The sequence below is a fragment of the Propithecus coquereli genome, unplaced genomic scaffold (assembly GCF_000956105.1).
Source record: "Propithecus coquereli isolate 6110/MARCELLA unplaced genomic scaffold, Pcoq_1.0 Scaffold237, whole genome shotgun sequence".
NCBI classification, from domain to species: domain Eukaryota; kingdom Metazoa; phylum Chordata; class Mammalia; order Primates; family Indriidae; genus Propithecus; species Propithecus coquereli.
In genome coordinates, this window is record NW_012147919.1 from 626,725 (window position 1) to 640,912 (window position 14,188).

The 14,188-nt window shown below is 39.2% G+C and overlaps 1 protein-coding gene across 1 annotated transcript in view; it reads right to left on the bottom strand.

The window, feature by feature from the left end:
* The window catches only part of BCAS1 (breast carcinoma amplified sequence 1), a 116,903-nt gene that overhangs the window by 80,809 nt on the left and 21,906 nt on the right, over positions 1 to 14,188 (bottom strand). The gene's annotated exons all lie outside the window — the stretch shown is intronic.

The window sequence follows — 14,188 nt, forward strand, 5'->3', positions numbered from 1 at the left end:
AAAAAAAAAAAAAAAAAAAACAAGAACCAAAATAAAAAGCCCCGTGAATGAAACCAACAGCATCGTGGGAGAGACAAAGAATCAGTGAAAACCTCTGTTAGAGACAAAGAACAGTAACAAAAAAAGAAAGAACAAGAGAATGAAGACACAAATCACCAATATCAGGCTGAAACTGGAACATCACCTCAGAGCCTGCTGACAGCAGAAGGGTAAGAGAATGCTACAGTCAATGCTACACGCGTAAGTAGGACAACTAGTTAAAAAGATCCCATTTCATTCTTATGATGATCCCATGGAGTATATACTATTTGTAATTTCAATTTTACTAATGAATACATTGATGCATGAAAAAAATAAATAACTTGCCAAACATCATGAAGTAGAGCTGGGATTGGACCCCAGGCCCGAATGATTTCAGAGGCCAAAAGCCATTAAGAACCACGCTACATCTACCATTTGATCCAGCAATCCCATTACTGGGCATCTACCCAAAAGAACAAAAGACACTATAAAAAAGACACCTGCACCCGAATGTTTATAGCAGCACAACTCACAATTGCAAAGATGTGGAAACAACCCAAGTCTCCATCAATACATGAGTGGATTAATAAAATGTGGTATATGTATACCATGGAGTACTATTCAGCTATGAGAAACAATAGTGATATAGCACCTCTTGTATTCTCCTGGATGGAGCTGGAACACATTCTACTAAGCGAAGTATCCCAAGAATGGAAAAACAAGCACCACATGTACTTACCATCAAATTGGTATTAACTGATCAACACATAAGTGCACGTATAAGAATAACATCTACAGGATGTCGGGGAGGGGGGAGGAGGGACGGGTATATGCATACACAAAGAATGTGATGCGCACCATCCAGGGGATGGACACGCTTGAAGCTCGGACTTGGGGGGGAGGGGAGGGAAGGGCAACACACGTAACCTAAACATCTGTACCCCCATAATATGCTGAAATAAAAAAAAAAAAAGAAAAGAACCACGCTACATCGATTCTCTCAAGTCCCTTCCTTCAGGTGTTTACTCAAATATCTTCTCACCAAGGCATTTCCTATTTTAAGTTCCCTCCTCTCTCTCTCTCTCTTCCCTGCTTTGTATTTTTCCACTTTGTTATAATCAGCCATGCAATATATTTTACCCAAAGACATATGAAAATTTAGTATATGACAAAGATGACACCTAAGATCTACAGACATAGAGAAGGACTTTTAAATTAAAGATGCAAAGATAACAGAGCAGCCATCTGGGAAAAAAGAAAACAACTAACTTGTCGTAACTCAACCCTATAGTAAGATAAAATCCAAATGGATCAAAATACTAGAAGAAAATATGGAAAAAATCTTTTAACTTTGGATTGAGAAGGCCGTTATATCTATGACTCGGAATCTAGAAGTCATGAAAAGAAATATGGAAAAGTCAGAAAATCCCGATGTTTACAGAAACATTCATTCGACGGGCTGGGCTGAACAAGGCATTCATGCACGGATTACAGGAGTGTCAATTAGTTCTAGCCTAGAGGATGCAATTTGGTATTATCTACCAAAATTGTAAGAAAGAATGTATTCTTTTACCCAGAAATGCCATTTCTAAGAGTTGATTCTCAACCTAAATTCACACACGTGTGAAATAACAAATGTACAATGTTATCACTTGAGTGAGGTTAATAGTAAAAGTTTGGAAACCAGCCCAAGGTCATTAATAGGATCCCAGTTCAATAAATCATGGTACAACCATTCAATGGAAGACTCTGCAGGCGTCACAGATGAGGAAGTTCTGTCAGTACAGACTGAGTATTGTTAACTGAAAACAAGCACGGACTAGAACAGAGTGTAGATTATATTACTATTTGTGTAAAAAAGAAGGAATAAGAATTTATGTTTTATTTGCTTGTCTATGCCCAAGGAGACCCTACATTAAAAAACACAAACAGTAAGTATCTAGTGGGTGGAATTGGTAAGCAAGCATATCATTTTATATTTTTTTCTTTTAAACAAGGTGAACGTATTGCCTATTAAAATTAAGACTAAAACAAAATGGGCATGACTAATTAAAAAATGTTTAAAAACATTAAAAGGACAAAACTAAACACAGTTGGGAGAAAAATCTAGCCTTCTGTCTACCAGTTTGTGGCCTGTGCTTTAAATGTGTTATTTGTGGAATGATCTTTGTCCGTAACTACAAATATTCCGTTGCTATTCACATTACGCCTCTCTCTGAGTCATTCTCAGCAAGCGGAAATTTTAAACCGAAGCAGAAACATTCTCCAGGAAATACCTGGAAATTTCTTTTAAGCCAAGAAGTGTCCATTAAGTGTAAAAAGCTTATATATATTTTTCCTATCTTTTGGCTTCAAAGAACAGAGAGGAACACTAGTTATGTGATTATACTTTGTCATGTTGAAAAATAATGCCACCTTATCATAATTTGATTGTCTGTAGTAAAGCCCATATGGAACTTCTGGCACCTTCTTTGGACTATAAATTCTCAACTGGATTTCAGCTTCCTTTAAGCAAGGTTTACATTGTCAAAGTGGAAATATAAGGTAAGGCAGGTTGATCAAGGCTAAAAAAGCCTTGTCTGGAATGATGTGTGATGACTCTGTCTCATCCAGATTTCTTCCCTGTGTGTCCCTGATTTTATTTTGCATCTTTATACCAAGAACGAGTGCCTGAAGTACAGCTGAACACAGGAAAATTTGTCTGAAAAACACTGAACGGCACAGAAACTCATGACTTCACTCCTTTCCATCTGTTAGAAATTTGAGCCACACACTGCCCGAGATAAAAGGGAAGGCCCTGCTTCCTCTGCCCCCGGGACGTCACACTGGCACAAAGGGTTCCATGTGCCAGGCAACGACGGTCACCAGACAATCACGAAGTCTTCACTTTTCTTCTGAGAGCACCGTCACCTGCATATAACCATTGTCAGCTTCAGGAAGAAAAATGGCATTTGGTTAATCCTTAAAGATATGATTTATCTTCCAATTTGCTTAGAGAAGAAAGTCAATTAATGAACAAGCAAGAAGGAACGCTAAGACCAAATACTAAAAATATTTTGTGAACTCTCAAAATTTCCTAACCAGACTGTGATTTGTTTTTTTAACTTTGTTTTACTCCAAAGCTCAAAGCCATGAAGGAGGGTCAATAAATGTATATTAACACAAGCAACTCAGTACTTTTATTTTTCTTACTATTCCTACCCAACTCGCATCAACTGATAAAAATGCAGTCACATCTTTTAAGCTCATGGCAAAAACAGGGAAAGAACACAACTCACGTAACATAGGAAATGCCAGTTAGGAAAGAGCCTCAAAAACTACCCACCTACAGTGAAATTTCTCCTTCTGGTCTCCTGCTGGAGATTACTCCACATTAGCTCTATGAAGGTATTTAAAAAGTCGACATTATTTCTGAACAAGGAATTGTCACATAAGCTCTGGATTGCATAGTTAGGAAATGACAGTGAGAGGAAAATAACCTCTTGTTGAAGCCACTGGTACTTAGTGGATGCCTCAGCCTCATAACGCAGTCTAGTGGAGAAAGTAGGAAATTGCCTAGATTGTGACATTTTCTTACTTAGATTGATAGCTCGCTGCGCTGCTACTTCTATAAAAAAGAGAAAATACCAACAAAGAATAAAAAGAAACGCACCCATTATTCCATTACTGAAAAACAACCACTATGAGCAATTGGTGGAAGGATAGCAATGTGGGCAGGCAGGCAGAGATCATTTTCACCCCAAAGGAATTATTCTGTATACTATTTTGAAACCTGCTTTTCTCATTTAACATTATATTATGACTGTCTTCACATGTCAAATTCTGTTTCTATGTCACCCGTGTTTATGGCATCCAGCGTAAGGGTGTACCACGATCAACATAAAAAACCTTCCCAGGCCGGGCGCGGTGGCTCACGCCTGTAATCCTAGCACTCTGGGAGGCCGAGGCGGGCGGATTGTTTGAGCTCAGGAGTTCGAAACCAGCCTGAGCAAGAGCGAGACCCCGTCTCTACTAAAAATAGAAAGAAATTAATCGGACAACTAAAAATATATAGAGAAAAAATTAGCCGGGCATGGTGGCACATGCCTGTAGTCCCAGCTACTCAGGAGGCTGAGGCAGTAGGATCGCTTGAGCCCAGGAGTTTGAGGTTGCTGTTAGTTAGGCCAACGCCATGGCACTCACTCTAGCCCGGGCAAAAGAGTGAGACTCTGTCTCAAAAAAATACAAAAAAAAAAAAACCTTCCCATAGGATTGTCTCAGCTTTTTTCTTGCAATGCTGGAATTTTTTTTTATAGCCTTGTGGATAAAATATTTCTCATTTCCTCAATAAATTATTTTTAACATTTTCAGATGGATGCATAATAGATGTACATAATTTCGGGGGTATAGGTGATAATTTAATACCTTCATATAACTTGTAAAGATCAAATGAGTGTACTTGGGACATTCATCACCTTAAACATTTGTCTTTATGCTAGAAACATTCAAATTATTCTCTTCTAGCTTATTTGAAATGTGCAATAGATTATTGTAAACTATTGTCACCCTACTGATTTATTGATCAACACATTTTTAAATACAGAATTGCTCATTCAGAAAGCATGTGTTTTAAGACTTTAAAATTGCATACTGCCAAAGTGCCACGGTGGAAACAAACTTCCCAGGGATACAGATGGTTGACTGAGAAATTACAGACTTCCAGTCTAAGACTTCAGAGGGATACAAAATAACATAAAAATATTAAACCATGAAATCCAGATTTTCATTGTCCTCTGGCATCTTTTCTACAAGGGAGATTTAAGCTGGATAACACAGATCTAAAAATGTTCCACTCATTCATTTTTCCTCCTCTTTTTGGGAAAAGGAGGCAATATTGTTAATTTTATCTGCTTATCCTAATTGAACCAAGCTAGACTGGACCAATTATCAGTATGATGTTCTTTATTATAAATCATAACATCATCACCTTTTTTTGTCATTCTGTAGGTATAACCTCAGGATATTAAGGACTCATCTTATGTCTTGGCAGCCTGAGTCTAACCCAGGACCTTCACGTGGTCCATCCTCATTAAACCCTAGTTATTGACTGATGTGGAGACGTTATATTTGTAAGATTAAATAAACCACTTACTCATCATAGTCATAGATGGAGGACAGAAAGAAATCTATCAAAGAAAGCACTTCACACTCGCTTCCTATAAATAAAGGTTTTCCACTTTCTCCCTCAGCAGCTCTGCTTTAGGGGTAAGTGAATTTGTCAACAGGATTTCCATTGGCAAGTGAAATGTGGGTAGAGAATGAAGCAACGAAATGTTCTTCTGTTGCTTCTTTGTTTCTGGCAGCAGTCTTTGCTTTGGGGATATTCCTAAGGACACATGAGTTGGCACACTCTTAAGGAAAGTCTACTTATGTATGATTTAAAATGGAAAAATGCATTTACTGTGGGCAAAGAGTGAGTAGCAAGTGATTCCCAGGGTAAGTCATGTTGCGTGGAAGGGCTGGGGGAAGATTCTTCTGTGCCATGAATAGTTCCTGCACGTACAACCCTCGGACTGATGATGACAGGTCACATTTATTAGAGGAAAAATACCCAACATTTTTTAAAAAACTGCCTCAAAATACAAAAGCTAATAATCCACAGCCTAGAACACATTTGTCGTGTGTTTAACAAACACTTCCCAATAGCGAGAAAACAGTTTTGAACGCTGCCAACAGTAGGCTGCAGACTTTCTAAGAATTGCTTGGCCTGTGCAAAGGAAGGAAAAAAAGTCACATGCCTCTTCCTGAATTTTTAGATGAGAACAAACTCCTTCCTGTCTCTGCCCCCAACCAATTTTGAATATCACTGTGCTCTCCATTTCCTATCTCGGACCTCTGTGTATTTCATTCAGAGCTCTTTTTAAACTCTGGAACTGTTTGCTTGTTTACTTTGTTTTTTTATTGTTGGTCTCTCCGTTACAATGAAAGCTCCCGCGAAGTACACTGTTCTATCCACTGTGGAACCTAGACTCATTCCTGACACGAAGAAAGCAATCCCATGTTTGTCGCATGAAAAAATGAAAATCACCACTCCACCTATTTATTGTCTAACACCTGCTGCCCTGTTGACTCTCAGGCTGGAATTACAGTCTAGTAACCAGATGGCCACCTAAGGAGATTCAAAGTATGGCGAGCACTGTGAAGCAGGTAAAGAGGTCTGTGATGGGTATGTTTGCTTGACTCTCAACTCTACCACAAGAAAAAGAACAATGCAAGCGTTGTAACTAAGGACAACTCACATGGCTGCACTGTTGGGAATCAGTGGGGGAGGGGTGGGGACTCTGGTGAACTTGAGGTGGGCGCCGCATCTCAAGGGACAGTCACAACTCACATCCCACCTGGGAATATAACATGAAAGTTTCCATTTTTCCAAAATGTCCAAAATATGGAATGGTATTAATATCATCATTATAAAATATGGTCAACTTTGTCAATTTAAAATGTAATCAATTAAAATATTATTTAAATACTGTATAAAATAAAACATATCTGAGTCTAGATGCATTCTACAGGTTGCCAGTTTTCAATTTCTGGTCTAAATGCCTAGCTCACCGTTCCTTGGAAGGTATGCCCTACTTGTTAGATGGCTAATAGCTATATGGATGATTAAGTCTGAGAAATGCTTGGTAAACAAAGAGAAGTAGGCATGCATGCAGCAGGACTTCTCAGGGCCTATATTAGGCTGATGTCCATTGTGAATCTTCAGTATAGAGTATAAAGCAAATAGTATTTCTAAAATTATTTCATGGTAGAGCCCTATTTCTAATGTTCCACAGACCACTTTGGGAAGTACTAGCTTCGGAAATTTTAAATTATGTAAGATGTTTCAAAAGTTTTAACGTGTTTCCTCTCTCTGAACTTACACACCGTGGTTAAGTGTGTGGGCATTGGCCACAGTTCCAGCTCTGCCACTTTCTAGTTATATGATTTTGCACAAATTACTTTACCTCTCTGTGACTTAGCAAACACTTGATAAAATAAATTATAGATGTTATTATAACTTTTGAAGGAGTGAATCAGATGGGATAAAATACTAGAGAGTAAGATAACTCAAAATTTATTTTGTAAATTTATTGGAAAACACAGTTCACTAGATATTTCAACCACGGGGGGTCAAAGTCAAGTTAGAAAGCTAATGTAATATGTATGCTCAAATGAATTAGCACGGGGGGGTGCTGTAGCAGCCTCTACTTGCTCCATCTACCCAATCATCTCCAGATAGAAAGGTGCGTAGTAAAGATACATCCGGTTTCTATCTGTGGCATATCATCTTTGCTGGCAGAGCTTGCTTTCTACTGAAGAAACTGAAAATGTCAGATATTTGCCTTCCAGGTCTCCTTTGCACCTGGACACAGATCTGTGACTCAATTTCACCAATGGGATCTAAGGGTAAATCTTAGGAAACTCCTCTTTCATTTGATAGGGCATCATGACTACGTCACACCTTGGATATATTACGGGTTCAGTTCCAACCACTGCCATAAAGCAAATATAGCAGTAAGAGAGTTGCACAAATTTTTCCCAGTGCATATAAAGTTATGTTTATACTATACTGTAATCTATTAAGTGTGCAATAGCATTATGTCCAAAAATGTACACACTTTAATTAAAAAATACTTTGTTCCAAAAATGCTGACGCAGAGACACATGCTGTTGGAAAATGGTGCCAACAGACTTGCTGCCACAGACCTTCAATTTGTAAAACAATGCAGTATCTGCAAAGTGCAATTAAGCAAAGTGCAGTACAGTGAGGTGTGCCTGTGTGTGCAATACTTGGAACTATGGCTGTCTTCTTAAATCCACAAGGAGCCAAACCTAGAACCAAGCCAACATGTTGAGGATGCTGGTGAATAAAGACCCACACATCGGGGGCTGTGGAGAATTGGAATTCCAAGCTCCCCTACTTCTAGAGTTCTTACGTGCAAGAAATAGTACAGTCTCCTCATTAACTGAACAACTATTAACTGGGTAGAGATTTTTGGTGTTTTTCTTACAGCCAAAGTAAAAATGATATACCAGTAATCCCTCAATGATACTCAAACTCCACCACACTGCAAGACCATTTGCTCTATTTCATAATTCTTCATTTCTAAGTTTCTAACAATTTAGAAAATATACTGTCTTATTTAGTGTTACTACTACTGATGGCTTGTATCATCTTATAGCCTTTCAAGAACCCTAACACAGGTAGTATCTTCCTTTTGAAAATGAAAACACAAGTTTGTTTTTGTTTTTGTTGTTTTTGAGACAGTCTTGTTCTGTCACCCTGGGTAGAGTGCAGTGGCGTTGTCATAGCTCACGCACCTCAAACTCCTGGGCTCAAGCGTTCCTCCTGCCTCAGCACTATAGGTGCATGCCACCACGCCCAGTTAATTTTTCTATTTTTAGTAGAGATGGGGTCTCAATCTTGTTCAGGGTGGCCTCCAACTCCTGAGCTTAAGCAGTCCTCCCACCTCGGCCTCCCAGAGTGCTAGGATTACAGGCGTGAGCCACGGTGCCAGCCAAAACACGAGGTTTTGAAATGACTGAGTGTAACAGGCTTTGGTGACAGATTCTGGTTCTGCCACCAATTAACCGTGTGGCCTTGGGCAGGTAACTCAACTTCTCTGAGCCCACGTTCCCTCCTCTTTTAAATGGCAATAAAAATATCTACCTTGTTGTGTTGTCCTAAGAATCTAAGCAGATAATGTAAGAAAAATGCTTACTACCCAGCCTAGAAATAATGAATTATTAAAAAGTGGGGCAATTATTATTTGATTTGATCACAAGTAGTAGAGTCTGGACTCATACCCGGGTCACTCAGTCTTCTGACACTTCCACATCACCTCTGCTGCTGCAGATGTATCAAGTGTTTCTTACTGCTACATGCATCAAAATTAGAGTGCTACAGCCGAAGACCTTGTCTACTCCATAACTTGCATAATTTAAGGTTGATTTTTTTGTTGTTGTTACAGTGACAAAGTCTTTTGGATGGATAGATCTCTTTACCAGTTGAAAAGGCATGTCCTTGTGGCCATGACGTAAAAACAAAACAACATTGAAAAAACATAGTTTATAATTCACTTGGCCTTCTAACATTGAAATTAGGTGATTCTTTTTTTCCATTTTTAATTTGGGACTAACTTGGTATTTCCAATTGTGCATAGACTAAAATTTTAAATTGTACTCCCTCAAATTAATATTTATTCAATTTTTTGTAAGTTGCAAACTTATGGCACAAGTTTCAAATGATTGGTAAAAACAGTAACGTTGAGAATTGAAGAGCATGGGCTTTGGAGATGGACGAGTCTGGCTTTGCTTCTTTTTAGCTGTGTGACAGGAGTAGATGACAAGGTTTCCCTAAACCTTTGATCTCTTCATCTGTAAAATGGTGAAAATACAGGAATTCCTTGTAAGTTTTGATGGTTTAATGAGATGATTCCTTCAAAGTGATCTGGGCACAGAATCTGATTAACATACAGCATACAAAAGAACACTAGAAGGATTCACGTCATCAGAAGCCTAGAGGCGTCTGGTTGGCTTCAAGGTGAAGTCGAGTTATGACAGACAGAGAGTGAGACACATACAGGTGGAGAAAACACTGGGAAACATATGGCATCTGCGCAGGTCATATGTTGGACACACTGAGTGGAGAAATTACACGGAATAGTGGAAAATGCAGTTGGAAAATAGGCAGAGAGATGATTGTGGAAACCCTTAAATGTCAGACAAAGAAACTGAGGCTTGTGGGCGTGGCCATTTAAATTTCTATTTTTTTCTGAAATAATTTTACAGCCTTTGCGCCGTTTTCACCCAAGTGAGGACCCGTGCCTTTGATTATAGAGCTCTTGAATGAGATTCAATTGTGCCATCTCTGTGAGTTTTGGCTGAGGTCTGTGGAAGGGAAAGGTAAAAAAACTAAAATGTGGAGTAGTAGACGGGGAGAAAGCCCATAATACTAGGCTAGCTTTTTTCTTTTTTCAAAATGCAATTTCTCTGTGCTAAATACTTCACATGGCTTATCTCATTTAATTGTCACAAGTGGGACTGATGTAAACATGTGCTAGACACTATTATCTCCATTTTACAGACGAGGAAACTGAGGCTCAGAGAGATTAAGTAGCTTGCCCCAGGTTACACAGTCAGGAGCCCACAAAGGCAGAGTGGAAACCTAGCCCACTTGACTGCAAGGCTGATGTTTTAATCCACTGCTTAATCCCATGTAGAAAAGGACTCGGAGACCTTGGTTCTTTCATTCCGGCAGAATGGAGCTGTCACGAACTGAGATGGGTGGGGAGCCCCGTGAATTACACTGGTGGGCATTTTGCTGTTGTTGTTTTGTTGTTAGGTGGTGAATGAACAGTTCAGTTTTGGGCATACTGAAGTTGAGCTGCTCAGTGAACATTCAAATGGAGATGCAGAAATTCAAGCAGACATGTGGAAGAGGAGGCAGCTGGATGCTCAAGTCTGGATTTCAGAGGTAGATAGATCTAGGCTAGAGACACAAATTTGGAACTTGTCAGCACATATCTCTGTTTAAACCTATGGTGCTGGGTGAGATCTTGAAGGAAGTAGGGATAGTCAGAGAGGATGTCCAAGAACGGAAGCCTGGGGAAGTCCTACATCTGAAGGATAAGGTCCAGCAAAGGAGATTAAGGAAGAGTGGCCAGGGAGGTGGGGGATGTTGTTTCAAGAAGGAAGGTGTGGCCCATTGCGTCAGATTCTACCAGAGCGTCAGTTCTAGTAGGACAAGGACTGAGACTTATTGGATCTGGCAGCTGGGGCCGGGGGAGGTGCAACATCACGGAGACTTTGACAGAAACCTGGACGGAGAGTGTTTAAGAGAGAAAAGAAAAGGCGAAGCAAAAACACTGAATATTGTTAAGATCTGTATTCTGAGCCAATCTGAGGACCAACACACTTACCACAACATCCCCTAAAAAAATTATGTCTCTTACTAGATTATGTGCTCCTTGAAGGACTAGGAACATGATTTATCTTTCAAATGCCTTGCACGAGGTTGTTACTCAAATAACAACTGCAGAATTTAATAAAATTTTAAAAAGAAAAGGAATGTTCTAATTAAATCTTATGAATCTGTGCACAGCAACACTTTACACAACACGAAGACACGTCTGGAAATACTGTATTGATAACAGAAATTTAGTGGGTTTTTTTAAACCAATAAAGGTCAGATTTTCATTATATGATCATTTTTTTTTTTGTGATGAGTTTTTTCAATGCATATCTTATAGCTATGGTTCAGTTGTTGGGGGAAAAGAAAAAAAAAATCTCATCCCTGCCAACACATTGGTTTGTGTGAATCACAGCTCAGTGAAACCTTTCAGGCATATAATTTATCTTTTCTTTGGCCTATGTAGTAAATGCTTCATTTGTTCATGAATTCTTGCCTTGTTTTAATTATGCTATGCTCTGAATGTAGTTTTATAAGGCACAAAAATAAGACTGTCGTTCTGAAAACACAGAAGATTTGTGTGTTTCCCCCAGAATGAAATGGTGGCATCTTTCTCCCAATTCACAGCTCTGTGGGTTTGTGGTTGGAATTCCAAACCAGCCAGGAGCATGCAGTTGCAAGTGGGGGGAGGGGCGGGTGTGTTGAAGGGAGCTGACACCATCAAGCCCAAGGCATAATTTACCCTAAGAATTCTGAATCGATACACTGACGTCCATCAATACATAATGCAGTGCTCCAACCAAGAAAGCCACTGATTGAGAAGTTTTATTCATGGTACTTTCTGAGGGCTGGATTTTCTTAATACACTTACAGAACAATTGGGTTTTTCTCCCAAATAAAGAACTGTGCAGCCAGGGATTAGATGAGAAATTTAACAATCAGAAGGCTGGTTTTGTTTTTTTTGTTGTTGTTGTTAAAAATCCTTGCAGACATTTGAATATCCACAAGTTCACAGGCTGAAGGAGAAATGGCTATTTCATAACTTTTCCATGTCTTATAAGTATGTAGTACACAGTGGGCATTCAATATTTCAAATTTCAATGATACCACCAATGAAAATTGGAAAGTTGTAGTCTAACAATATCAGATGCAGATTTCACTGGTGAATCTGAGGGAGCTAATTCATTTATTCAAGAAGAAAGACAGGTTACAATTTTTTTGGGTCTTTGAGATATCATTATAACTTCAAAATATTACCCATGGGCTTGACTCTGTTAGACACCTGCCATGTTCCCAACACAATCCCCCCCTCCATCTTCTGACACAAATCTCATTTTGGAACTCATTCCCCTCAAATCGAAGTACTGTCCCTAAGAGTTCTTTTTCAATAAAGGAAGCTAAGTTAATAAAGTACAACTCTAAAACTTTTCCTAGACTAGAAATAGATTGAGTGTGTTGGGGTTTTATGGCTAAATACATTTGAGGGTTGGTTATCAGATGCTGAACTGGTTTACTTAATGAAGATAGGGATTTGGATGGGTCACTAGACACCTGTCCAAAGATGGGTAAGGCACAGTCTTTCATTGCTTCTCCATAAATAACTCCATCTTTTCCTAACTCAAGACAATGGATTGGCTTTAGATGCTCAGGCAAAAGAAACACACGATTGTTAAAAAATCACAACCTCAGAATGGCTTTAGGAGCCCATGACCAATTATAAGAACTAAGCAAGAGTTTGTCCATGCAGGGACAAGTAGTAAACAGTTTCTCAAATATTCATGAATATTAATGACCATTTATAATATAGTTGTCTGGGTTATAAACCCCCAGACAAGTAACTTTCAGGCTCCTGGTTTTTACATTTGATAGAATGTTCCCTGGCCAGCTAGGCTAATTCTCCTCGAGCCTGAGCATCCTCCCCAACACTCTGCTTCCCCAGCAGAGCACCTGGCACCCTGCACTGCAACTGCAGGTTTATTTATTCGACTTCTCTCACTAGACAGCAAACTCCATGCTGGCAGAGACTGTCTTGCCCAGCGCTGTGGTCCCTGTGCCTCACCTGTGCCTGGAACAGTGTTACACACAGTGAAGAACAGATGCCCAGATGCATTGCCAGACTTATTTTTGAACTATACAGAAAGCTATTCAATTGGCTTCTTGAACTGGTACATTTGCACAGTGGGCATTTGAAGGAAAATTTTTTAAACTTCTGAAAGAATTTTTGAAAATAAGCTCTTTGAGTCAAAATGTACAGAAACAGCAAGAATGCTGATAGCAAGAGCCTAAACACATGAATTTCATGATCTTTTCCCAATTTTAACTGGCCAGAGTTTTCAGCTGGTGTCCAATATTCACAATATAATTCTTTTTTTTTTTTTGGAGACAAAGTCTCACTCTGTTGCCCAGGCTAGAGTGTCGTGGCGTCAGCCTAGCTCACAGCAACCTCAAACTCCTGGGCTCAAGCAATCCTACTGCCTCAGCCTCCCGAGTAGCTGGGACTACAGGCATGCGCCACCATGCCCGGCTAATTTTTTCTATATATTTTTAGCTGTCCAATTAATTTCTTTCTATATTTGGCAGAGACGGGGTCTCGCTCTTGCTCAGGCTGGTATCGAACTCCTGAGCTCAAACAATCCGCCTGCCTCGACTTCCCAGAGTGCTAGGATTACAGGCGTGAGCCACCGTGCCCGGCCCACAATATAATTCTTGATGCCACCCTGGATGCATTAAAACCGCAGATTAATGTGATACTCATTTTCATTAAGGAAAATAATTCATGTACATAGAACAGAGCCTGGCATAGTGTCAATGCTCAATAAATGACAGTCCGTGTTATCATTAGCATCTTGGCAGCGTATAGTACGGTGGCATTAAGACAAATACATTGACAGCAGTGATACACAACAATGTCATAAAAAACTGAGCCCATCAATTTTTTTTCCTGGTTCTAAACTCAACTCGAGACACTTAACTTTATTCCAAAATTCTGAAGAAATAATGTTATTTAAAAGTCTGTTAACCAAGAAAACAGGTGCCTTAAAAATATAATGTATCAAGTTTTATTTCTTTCTTGATTTAAGGAGTTCTTTTTCTGCCCTGAATATAAACAAGCTCAAGGTTAAAAGCAAACGTTCTCTTTAATGTCAAAAAGAGCTTGCCTCTCTTGGCTCAGAAAAGAAAGCAACTGATTCAGGATGTTCCTCCTTTATAAAAAATCAAGTTTTCACAAAGGTA